The sequence below is a fragment of the Ictidomys tridecemlineatus genome, chromosome 6, assembly GCF_052094955.1.
Source record: "Ictidomys tridecemlineatus isolate mIctTri1 chromosome 6, mIctTri1.hap1, whole genome shotgun sequence".
NCBI lineage: Eukaryota > Metazoa > Chordata > Mammalia > Rodentia > Sciuridae > Ictidomys > Ictidomys tridecemlineatus.
In genome coordinates this window covers 57,217,088-57,228,828 of record NC_135482.1, presented here as the reverse complement: position 1 = coordinate 57,228,828, position 11,741 = coordinate 57,217,088, and positions in this window count along the sequence as shown.

Here is an 11,741-nt window from a genome sequence, read left to right as displayed (position 1 = left end):
ATTCATGGTTCCTGGCTCATAGCTCCTAAAATTTCCCTTGAAATATCCAAAGTGACTAAAGTAATGGAAGTTTTTTTTTTCTTTTCTTTCCTCTTCCTTCCTTCCTTCCTTTCTTTCTTTCTCTCTCTCTTTCTCTCTCTCTCTTTCTTTCTCTCTCTTTCTCTTTCTCTTTTTCTCTTTCTTTCTTTCTTTCACTAAGGATTGAACCTAGAGGCATTTTAACACAGATATTTCCCAGTCCTTTTATTTTTTGATACAGGGTCTGACCAAGCTGCCCAGGCTGGACTCAAACTTGATCATCCTACCTCAGCTTCCAGAGTCATTGGGATTACAGGTGTGTGCCCAGTGGCCTCACCTTTCTTTCTTTCTTTTTTTTTTTAATTTTTAATTTTTAGGTGGACACAGTATCTTTATTTTACTTTATGTGGTGCTGAGGATTGAACCCAGTGCCTCACATATGCTAGGCAAGCACTCTACCTCTGAGCCACAACCCCAACCCTGGCCTCACCTTTTAATGCTGTTACAATGCATGTTATGGTTTAGATATGAGGTGTCCCCCAAAAGCTCATGTGTGAGACAATGCAAGAAGGTTTAGAGATGAAATGATTGAGTTATGAGAGTTTTAACCTAATCAGTGCATTAATCTCCTAATATTTTATCTGTAGTCAGGGGATTCTCTCCCCCACACACCTCTTTCTCTCTTTTTCTCTCCGTCTGTTTCCTGGTTCCATATTCTGGCTGCTTTCCTCTATCACACTCTTTCGCCAAGATGTTCTGCATTACCTAGGACTCAGAGCAATGGAGCTGCTGTCTATGAACTGAGACCTCTGAAACAAAAACTTTTCCTCCTCTAAAACTGTTCTTATCAGGTCTTTAGGTTGCACAGTGAAAAAGCTGACTAAAACAGTGGATATTAAGTTTAAGCACTTGCTTAGCACATGTGAGTCCCTGGGTTCAATCCTCAGCACCACATATAAATAAATAAAATAAAGGTCCATTGACAACTAAAAAAAAAAAAAAAATATATATATATATATATATATATATATATATATATATATATAATTTTCAACATGAGTTTTGGAGGGGACATTTGAACCTTAGCAGGAAGTAAAGTTACTTCTATGAGTTCTATGAGCTGCTCTAACAGATTAATCAAACACAAGAAGGGGAGCCTGGCAACCTCAGTACCTGAAGTGGGGAGGGGTACTCTTATACAACTGAACCCTCAATCTATAGGATCTGATGCTATTTCCAGGTAAATTGTGTTAGAATTGGATTGAATTAGAGGACACAGTGCTATCTGCTGCAGAATTTCTTGGTGTATGGGAAGTAAACCTTCCTGTATATCTGCTGCCAAAAGTATTGTGTTGAATGAGAGTAGAAAATAGGAAAAGGCAAAGTGTAGTTTTCTTTTTTCTTTTTCTTTTTCCCCTTGAGATGCTGGGGATCAAACACTATTTTTGGTTTTGGTTTTCCTTATCCTCTAATACAGTTTGAATGAAATCCCTGTCAAAATTCCAATTACCTTTTTTGCAAAAATGGAAAAGGTAATCCTCAAATTAATATGAAATTATATGGAATCCAGAAAACCAAAATAATCTTGGAGAACAAAGTTGGAGAAATCCCATTTCCCAATTTTAAAACCTACTACAAAGTTACGGTATCAAGTATACAAGTGTTATTGGCATATACATAGACATACAGACCAATGGGAGAGAATTGAGAATCCACAAATAAAGAGTATATCTTTAGGGGCTAAGGGTATAGCTCAGTGGTAGAGAGCACTTGCCTAGCATGTGTGAGGCACTGAGTTGATCCTCGGCACCACATAAAAAAATAAGATAAAATAAAGAGCATATCTTTGGCAAACTGATTTTCAACAAGGATGCCAAGACAATTCAATAGGGGAAAGAACAGTCTCTTCAATAAGTGGTGCATCAACAACCAGATATTCATATGCAAAAGAATGAAGTTGGGCCTGGTGGCCCAAGCCTCTAATCCCAGCATCTGAGACCGGAAGCTGAGGCAGCAGGTTTGTGAGTTCAAAGCCAGCCTCAGCAATGGTGAGATGCTTAGCAATTCAGTGAGACCCTGCCTCTAAATAAAATACAAAATGGGGTTGGAAATGTGGCTCAGTAGTTGAATGCCCCTGAGTTCAATCTCTGGTACCAAAAAAAAAAAAAAAAAGGGGGAATGAAGTTGGATCCCACCTTACATCAAACACAACACAAATATGAACTCAAAATTCTTAACTGCTTAAATAAGAGCTAAAACCATAAACTCTTTTTAAAAAAATACCTTTATTGTTTAGTTGTAGATGGACAATACCTTTATTTATCTTTTTGTGTTACTGAGGCTTGAAACCAGTGCTTCACACATGCTAGGTGAGTGCTCTACCCCTGAGCCACAGTCCCAGCCCCCAAATCATAAAACTCTTAATTGAAAAAAAAAAAAAACCAAAAAAAAACAGGGGAAGGCCTGGGGCTGTAGCTCAGTGGCAGAACACTTGCTTTGCACATGTGAGGCACTGGGTTCCATCCTCAACACTACATAAAAATAAACAAAATAAAGATATTCTGTTCATCTACAACTACAAAAAGTGTGTATGGGGGGGTAATTCCTCATGACTTTCAATTTGGTAGCTTATTCTTTTTTTTTTTTTTTTTTAAAGAGAGAGAGAATTTTTTTTAATATTTATAATACAACATCTTTGTTTGTATGTGGTGCTGAGGATCAAACTCAGGCCTCACGTATGCCAGGCGAGCATGCTACCGCTTGAGCCACATCCCCAGCCCCAATATTCTTTTTATTTATTTATTATTTTGGTGGTACTGAGAATTTAACCCAGAGGTGCTCTGCCACTGAGCCACCCATCCCCACAGTGTCTCACTAAGTTGTCCAGGCTGGCCTTGGACTTGCAATCCTCCTGCCTCAGCCCCCAGAATAGCTGGGATTACAGGTGTACACCACTGTACTTACCTTGGTAGTTTGTTCTTAAAATTTGACACCAAAAGTACAAGCAATGACAGAAAGAAAAAAAATCCAGATAATTGATCTTCATCAAAGTTAAAAATTTTGTGCATCAAAATACATTATTAAAAAATGAAAAACAACATATGGAATGGTAAAAATGTTTAAAAACCATACATCTAACCAGAGTTTGGTATCCAGAGTATATAAATAAGTCCTATAATTTAACATAAAAAGACAGTTCAATTTTAAAATGGGCAAAAACGTTAAATAGATAATTGTCCAAATAATATATCTAAGTGTCCAATGAGCATGTGAAAATGTGTGCAACGTCACTAGTCGTTAGGGAACTACAATCAAAACCATAGAAAGATATTACTTCACACCTACCAGTGTAGCCATCATTAAACAATGGTAAACAAAAGCTGGGGAGGCTGGGATTAAGGCTCAGCGGTAGAGCACTCACCTCGCACATGCAAGGTCCTGGGTTCGACCCTCAGCACCATATAAAGTTAAAAAAAAAAAAAAAGCACCCCTCCCTATTAAAGGAAAAAAAAAAACCACCCTGGGTACAATGGCACACACCTGTAATATAGGCAGTTTAGGAGTCTGAGGCAGAAGGATCACAACTTCAAGGCCAACCTCAGTAACTTACTGAAACACTGACTCAAAATAAAAATAAAAAGGGCTGGGGATAGGGCTGGTTGTTGTAGCTCAGTGGAAGAGCACTTGCCTAGCATGTGGAGGCACTGGGTTTGATTATCAGCACTGCATATAAATAAGTAAAATAATGATCCATGGACATCTAAAAAAAAAAAAAAAAGGGCTGGGGATATAACTCTAGTGGTAGACTTCCCCCAGGTTCACTCTCTAGTACCAAAAAAAAAAAAGGAAGGTCACAAATTTTAACCTAGATATGGAGAAACTGTCATTCTCAGACATTATTGGTAAAAATGCAAAGTAGTCAGTTTCTGTGAAAAAGTTTGGTAGTTTCTGAAAAAAGGTTAACAGAATAATTATATACCACAGCAATTTTTTTTTTTTTGTGTGTGTGTGTGTGTGTGAGTATGAATTGAAAACAGGAACTCAAATGCTTGTACAAAATATTCATTGTAGCACTTCTCACAATAGCCAAAGGGTAGAAACAATCCAAATGTCCATCAACAGATGAATGGACACACAAATTGTGGTATTATGTACAATGAAAAGTTATTCAGTCATAAAAAAGAATGAAGTGCTGATTTAGGCTACAATGTAGATAAACCTTGAAAACAGTATGCTGGGTGAAAAAAAAGAAAGGCCCCTTATTGTATGATTCCATTCATATAAATTATCCCAAATAGGTCAATCCATAGAAACAAAAAGATTGTGGTTAAGAAACAGGGAGTAATTGCTTAATGGATATAGTGTTTTATTTCAGGGTAATGGAATGTTTTAAACTAGATAAAGGTAATGGATAATACTGTGAATGAACTGAATATCACTGAATTGTTTATTTTTTGTGTGGGGGAGTCTTTTTTTCCGTTGTTGATAGACCTTGATTTTATTTATTTATATGCGGTGTTGTGAATTGAACCCAGTGCCTCCCACATGCCAGGCAAGTGTGCTACCACTGAGCCCCAGCCCCAGCCCCTGAACTGTTCACTTTTAAGGAGTTTTTTTTTTGTTTGTTTGTTTTTTTTGTAGTTGTAAATGGACAGCATGCCTTATGTTTTTTTGTGTGTGTATATTCTTTTATGTAGTGCTGAGGGTTGAACCTAGTGCCTCCCATGTGCAAGGCAAACACTCTGCCACTGAGCCACAACCCCAGCCCTTAAGGAGTTAATTTTATGTTATATAAATTTTACTCCAATTCAATTTTTTTTTTCTAAATGGGTACAGGTGTAGCTCAGTGGCAGAGTATTTCTTGACTAGAATTAGAGTGAGGCCCTGGGTTTGATCCCCTGCACTGGAAAAGAAAAGAAAAAAAAAAAAAAAGACTGTGGTACTTCCCCCACCCCCACCCTTCTCTCTCCACTCACTTACTCTGGGGGAAGATGGAAGGAAAGCTGCCATATTGAGAGTAGTGCTGTGGAGAAGCCCCTGTAGCAAGCAACTGATATCTGCAGCCCTTGGCCAGTGAGGATTCAAGCCCTGCCAACAAGCTCACTGAGTGAGCTTGGAAGTGGATTCTCAAGTTGAACTTTGAGTTGACAACTTGATTGCAAACTTGTGAGAGATCTTGAGCCAGACCACTGATTAATCTGCTCCTGAATTTCTGACCCACAAAATCCATAATATTATATATTTTTTGTTTTTTAAACTTCTTTGTTTTACTATGACTTGGACTCCGGATATAGCAGAGACTAGGTTCTAAGAATGAACATCCTGCAAGGGACTGTCCAGAGAGCAAGCATTCAGAAAGAATTAGAAGCTACATCATCATTTTTTTAAAAATATTTATTTTTTAGGTGCAGATGGACACAACACAATGCCTTTATTTTTTTTTATGTGGTGCTGAGGATCCAACCCGAGCCCCGCCCATACTAAGTGATCGCTCTACTGCTGAGCCACAATCCCAGCCCTACGTCATCTTTTATGAAGCAGAAGACAGAAGTCCTCAGAAGTAGCTGGGTGGGGCTGGGGATGTGGCTCAAGGGATGTGTGCTCGCCTGGTATGCGTGCGACCCGGGTTCCATCCTCAGCACCACATACCAACAAAGATGTTGTGTCCGCCGAGAACTAAAAAATAAATATTAAAAATTCTCTCTCTCTCTCTTCTCTCACTCTCTCAAAAAAAAAAAAAAGTAGCTGGGTGTAGTGGCACACAACTATAATTCCACTGACTCTGGAGGCTGAGGCAGGAGGATTTCAAGTTCCAGGCCAGCCTTCCAATTTAGTGGGGCCCTCAAGCAACTTAGTGAGACACTATCTTGAAATAATAAAAAGAGTTGGGGATGTAGCTCAGTGGCAGAGTCCCCAGGTTCTATTCACAGCACAAAAATAAGTAAATAAATAAAAATTCCTAGGATTATAGGATTGTACCACTGGTCTAGATAGAAGTTTCTAATATTAATGATTTATTAATTTCTTTATGCTTGGTGCATTTTGTATCTTGTTTAAGAAAACTTTGTACATGCTGTAATCATGAAGATAGTCTCCTATATTTTCTTCTAGAAACTTTTTCTTTTATTCATTGTAATTCTATCTACAACCCACCTGGAAATTATTTTTTTCCATGGTGCTGGGGTTGAACTCAGGGACTTGTACATGCTAGGTTAGTGCCATGCCACTAAACATAGCATATCCCTAGCAGATATTTGATTTTTTTAATGCTACCTATTGCAAATTATATTACTTCAAAATTTCACTTTCCACTCCTGTGGTGCTGGTATATTGAAATATAATTTTTTTTTTTAAATTGGCCCTGGAGATGGAGCTGTAGCTCAGTGGCAGAGTGTTTGCCTAGCATGTGTGAGGCACTGGTTCGATCCTCAGCACCACATAAAAAATAAATTAATAGTGCTGGGGTTATGGCTCAGTGGCAGAGCACTTGCCTCACACCTGTGAGGCACTGGGTTCAATCCTCAGCACCACATAAAAATAAATAAAAGTATTGTGTGTATCAACAACTAAAAAAGTTATTAAAAAAAATAATAAACAGGGCTGGGGATGTGGCTCAAGTGGAAGTGTGCTTGCCTGGCATGCGTGAGGCACTGGGTTTGATCCTAGTACCACATAAAAATAAAATAAAGATATTGTGTCCACCTAAAAAACCAAAAATTAAATATTTAAAAAAATCCTTAGAAAAACCCCAAAGATATTGTGTGTCCTTCTATAACTAAAAGAATATTTAAAAATTAAATTAAATTAAAATTAGCCTGGAGGCTCCATGTGGTGGCACACACCTATAATCCCAGTGGCTCAGGAGGCTGAGGCAGGAGGATCATGAGTTCAAATCCAGCCTCAGCAAAAAGTGAGATGCTAAGCAACTCAGTGAGAACCTGTCTCTAAATAAAAATACAAAATAGAGCTGGGGATGTGATTGTGTGGTCAAATACGCCTGAGTTCAATCCCCGGTACCCCCCTCAAAATTATCATTGACTCTAGCTACCTCGGTAAACTCATTTATTCTAGTAGATAGATAGATAGATAGATAGATAGATAGATAGATAGATAGATAGATTTGTACCTTTTTTTTTTCCTTCAGTCTGAGGATTGAACCCAGGAGCACTGTACTTCTGAGCTCAGTCCTTTCTTTGAGATGGAGTCTCTGTAGGTTACTCATCCTTGAGTTGCTAGGATTAGGGGTATGGCCACTGTGCCTGGCTCTGAGATACTTTTATTACCTGAGATACTATTCATGTAAAAACATTCACAGTGCATTTCCTTCCTTCATCTTCCCACCACCTGTACTGTCACTGTCCCCAAGAACCCTCAAGCCACTATATCTTTCTGTAGCTCATGGTGCTATTAAGCTTCACTCATGGGCTGGGGATATGGCTCAAGCGGTAGCGCGCTCGCCTGGCATGCGTGCGGCCCGGGTTCGATCCTCAGCACCACATACAAACAAAGATGTTGTGTCCACCAAAAACTAAAGAATAAATATTAAAATTCTCTCTCTCTCTCTCTCTCTCTCTCTCTCTCTCTCTCTCTCTCTCTCTTAAAAAAAAAAAAAAGCTTCACTCATCTGATCCTTCCTCCAGTCTGAAAATTTGTGGAACTCATGCATATGTATGTAATTCAGTATGAGTTTTTTCCTGTTAATCTGATTTATATCAATTTAATTTATAGTTCAACCAAAGGACCTAGAAAGATGGAGGGAAGCTATTTTTATCTACTCTACAGAGAATAGAAAGAGTTCACATTTACTTGGAAAAGACAACAAATACATTTATAGTCTTTCTCCAGGGCTATGTTAACTCTCCTGTTCTCTATCATAAAATAATCTGAAGACATCTAACCAGTAGGACTTCTTTCAGACCGTCACTACGTTGATCTGCTATATTGATAACATCAGGCAAAGAACCATTGAGCAGGAAATAAATGGCAGGTATGTCCTGATACCTTGGTAAGACCTGCTGTCAAGAGGGTGGGATATTAATCTTATTTCAAAGTTCCCTTCAGGATTAGATGAAGCATTGCTACTATTGTACAGCCTAACTTCTGTTCAATCGTGTAGCTTGATGGAAGGGCACTTGCCTAGCATGCATGAGTTTCAGTCTTTAGCACAGAAGGAAAAGAGAGAGAGCAAGAGAAACCAAAATTAAGAAAGTTTGAGAAGACCATCAAACATATTAAACATTAAAATTGTAATGAGATGGGGCTGGGGATATAGCTCAGTTGGTAGAGTATTTGCCTTGCATGTACAAGGTCCTGGGTTCAATCCCTAGGACCACAAAGAGATATTTAAACCTTAGAAAATTGGAAACTTAAATAATGTCAAGTATTGGCAACAAAGTTTGGAGAAATTGAAATTCTACCACTGATTGTGAGAGTATAAATAGGTGGATATTCCAGAGTCAGGAGCCCCATGTGCACAAGAAATTATCACAGGACCAAACATAGATATGAGGATATTTATTGCAGCATTGAGATGGCGGCAATAAGTTGAAGACTATTTAAGTTCCATCACTGGGATAGCAAACAAAGTAGTGGGAACCTTGTAATAGAATATCTTGCAGGAGTTAGGAACAATAGACTAGAAGATCTTGGAAGTCAAAAAAGTTCATTTTGTTTTATTTTTGGTTTTGTTTGTTTTGGTATTGGGGATCAAGGCAAGGTGTGTTCAACCACTGAGCCCAGCCCTTTACATTTTTTACTTTGAGATTGGGTCTCACTAAATGGCTGAAGCTGACCTGGAACTTGATCCTCATTACAGGTGTGCACCCCTGTGCCTAGCTGATTAACCTTTAATTTTATAATAAAATAAAACCCAAAATCACTGGCTAAGAGAAAGAAAAGAAAAAAAGGATGCTGGAGGACTAGAGAGAGCATTCTGTAAAGGCTCCCTTTCATTTATTCATTTATGGTAGTCCTTAACATTTCTGTTAAGCTGCCAGCTCCATGGCAGCCCTGTGTACTGTTTCTCTAAGTGCTAAAGAATGAACAGATACCAGCAAACCTATCTTGGGATCTAGCTAGGAAGGGTAGTTAGAGTTAAAGATAATGGGAATAGATAAAGCTAGCTTTCACTGAATGTTCCTTAAAGGTAGAGCATACCACAATAATTTCTCTTTAAAGCCAATCAACCTGTTGAGCACAGTGGTGCAATGTGTAACCCCAGGGATTCCAGAGGCTGAAGCGGGAGGATTGTATGTTCAAGGACAGCCTCTTGCAATTTAGCAAGATCTCTCTCAAAACATAAACAAACAAACAAATAAACAAATAATTTTTAAAGGCTGGAGATGAAGTTCAATGGTAGAATCAATGGTAGAATATCCCTGGTTTCAATCTCCAGTACTGGGGGCCGGGGGGGGGGGGGGGGGGTGACCAACAACTTTATAAACTGACATAACTGGAGATTTTTTTTCTTTTTGTTGTTCTTTTCTGCAGTGCTAGGGAATCGAACTCAGGGCCTCTCATGGGTTAAACAAGCAGTCTACCTCTGAAATACACCCGGGTCCTACAATGTGTGTGTGTTTGTGTGTGTGTGTGTGTGTGTGTGTGTGTGTGTGTTAGGGGTTGAACCCAAGGAATCCAAGGGCACTTTACCACTGATCTATACACCCAGCCCTTTTTGTTATTAATGTTATTTATTTATTTTTTTTAAAGAGAGAGTGAGAGAGAGGGGGACAGAGAGAGAGAGAATTTTAACATTTATTTATTTTTTCTTACTTCTCGGCGGAAACATCTTCGTTTGTATGTGGTGCTGAGGATCGAACCCGGGCCGCACGCACGCTAGGCGAGCGCGCTACCGCTTGAGCCATATCCCCAGCCCTATTAATGTTATTTTTGAGACAAGGTCTCCATAAATTGTGGAGACTGGCCTTGAATTTACAATCCTCCTGCATCAGCCTTCTGAATCGCTGGGATTATGGGCAAGCATCATGGCAGCCAGGGAGCCCTATCACTTTTAAACAAGGAAACCAAGGAGTGTTTTCTCCTTCAGAACCAGGGCCCTGAACAGTAGGTTTCCATGAGTCAGTAATAAAAATGAAAGACCTTTCATCTGGATAGAGCAGGAGGAGCACTTTAAATGGTATTAGCACAGTTACCTGATGAGTGTTTGAATCCCAGTGGATGAAGCTCCAGTCTCAGGACATAAGAAATTCTAGGTAGGGCTGGAGATGTGGCTCAAGCGGTAGCGCGCTCACCTGGTATGCGTGCAACCCGGGTTCGATCCTCAGCACCACATACCAACGAAGATGTTGTGTCCGCCGAGAACTGAAAAATAAATATTAAAAATTCTCTCTCTCTCTCCTCTCTCACTCTCTCTTTAAAAAAAAAAAAGAAATTCTAGGTAAAATCAGTAGACCACTGAGCCTCTCTTCCCAATCAGTAGACCACTGTCTCCAGGTAGATGAACTTGAAGAAAAATCATAAGTTCCAGTTCTGGTAAAATGGAGAGTGATGTAGCCTAACTCACATGTTTTTCATGTTAAGTAGCACATTCTCTAAGGCATTAAGTTTGGGGAAATGCTTTGCAAACGAACTGTTTCATGGTAGTATATATATATACATGGTAATGGTTTTGCTGCTGTTGTTACTAGTAAAACTGTTGGGCAAGAGGTTCAGGTCCAGGTGAGGCCAACCTCCTGGGAAGGTGACCTTTGGCAAAGAATGAATCCTCTGGGTTATATTTCCATACTGAGCAGGAAAGAATTTTAGCCTCTAGTCTTGAGGTTTGTGTGTGGTGGTAGTGGGTGTTTCTTCCTCAAGAAACTCTCTGAAACTTGGGACGCAGGAGTATGGCAAGTTCCAGGCCCAAAAAAAAAAAAAAAAAAAATCTGGGAATGTAGCTCAGTGGTAGAACGCTTTTCTGGGCTCAATCCTGGGTTCAATCCCCAGTACCAGAGGGGTGGGGAGTCTATTGTTTTCCAAGTCTCTAGGGGAAAATAATTAGGCTTTCTGTTCAAGATCTTGTAAAGCCAATTTAAAGGATTTGAAATACAACGTCTTGTGGGGCTTCACTGTCGCGGGTTGTGCACAAGGGGGCGCCAGTCGGATTCCTTCGGGAACTGGCAGGGTTGGGGGCAAAAACCCCCACGCGGCCGACAGCCTCAGTACTTAGATGTAGGAGCTGATGTAGGAGGTCCCAGGGGTTCATCCATTTCTTGCACTCAGTCTCTGGTGACCTATTCGCGTTCCCCTTCACTGCTCCCTTCTCTTTCCTTTCTAGCGCCTGGGAGGGTGCCAGAGACTGTGGTGGGGTCGCGGGGTGCCCATCTGGGTCCCTAAAAGAGCGGCGGGAACTTCAACCGCCCGGAGGGCGCGGTCACACACACTCCAGAGTGGAAGGGGAGGCAGCTGTTCGCCCAGGCAGCCGTGAGGGGCAGCAGAGGGGACAGTGACAGGTGCGGGAGCCCTTCCCCGAGTCGAAGTGGGGAGGCGGGCTCTGGGGTCTGTTCCCAGGCTGGAAACCACCCCCCGCCTCCCAACCAAATCCCCCGGAGAGGCCGGGCCGGCGCCGGGTCTGGAGGAGGAAGCGGCCGGAGACAGTGCAATTTCACGCGGCCTCTGGGGCTCTGGTTCCCGGGCAGGGTGGATGAATTATGGGGCTTTGAGTCTCGGGGAAACTGAGGTGGACTGAGCGTGAGGGGGGGGGGCCCGACCCTCCCCACTCAAAA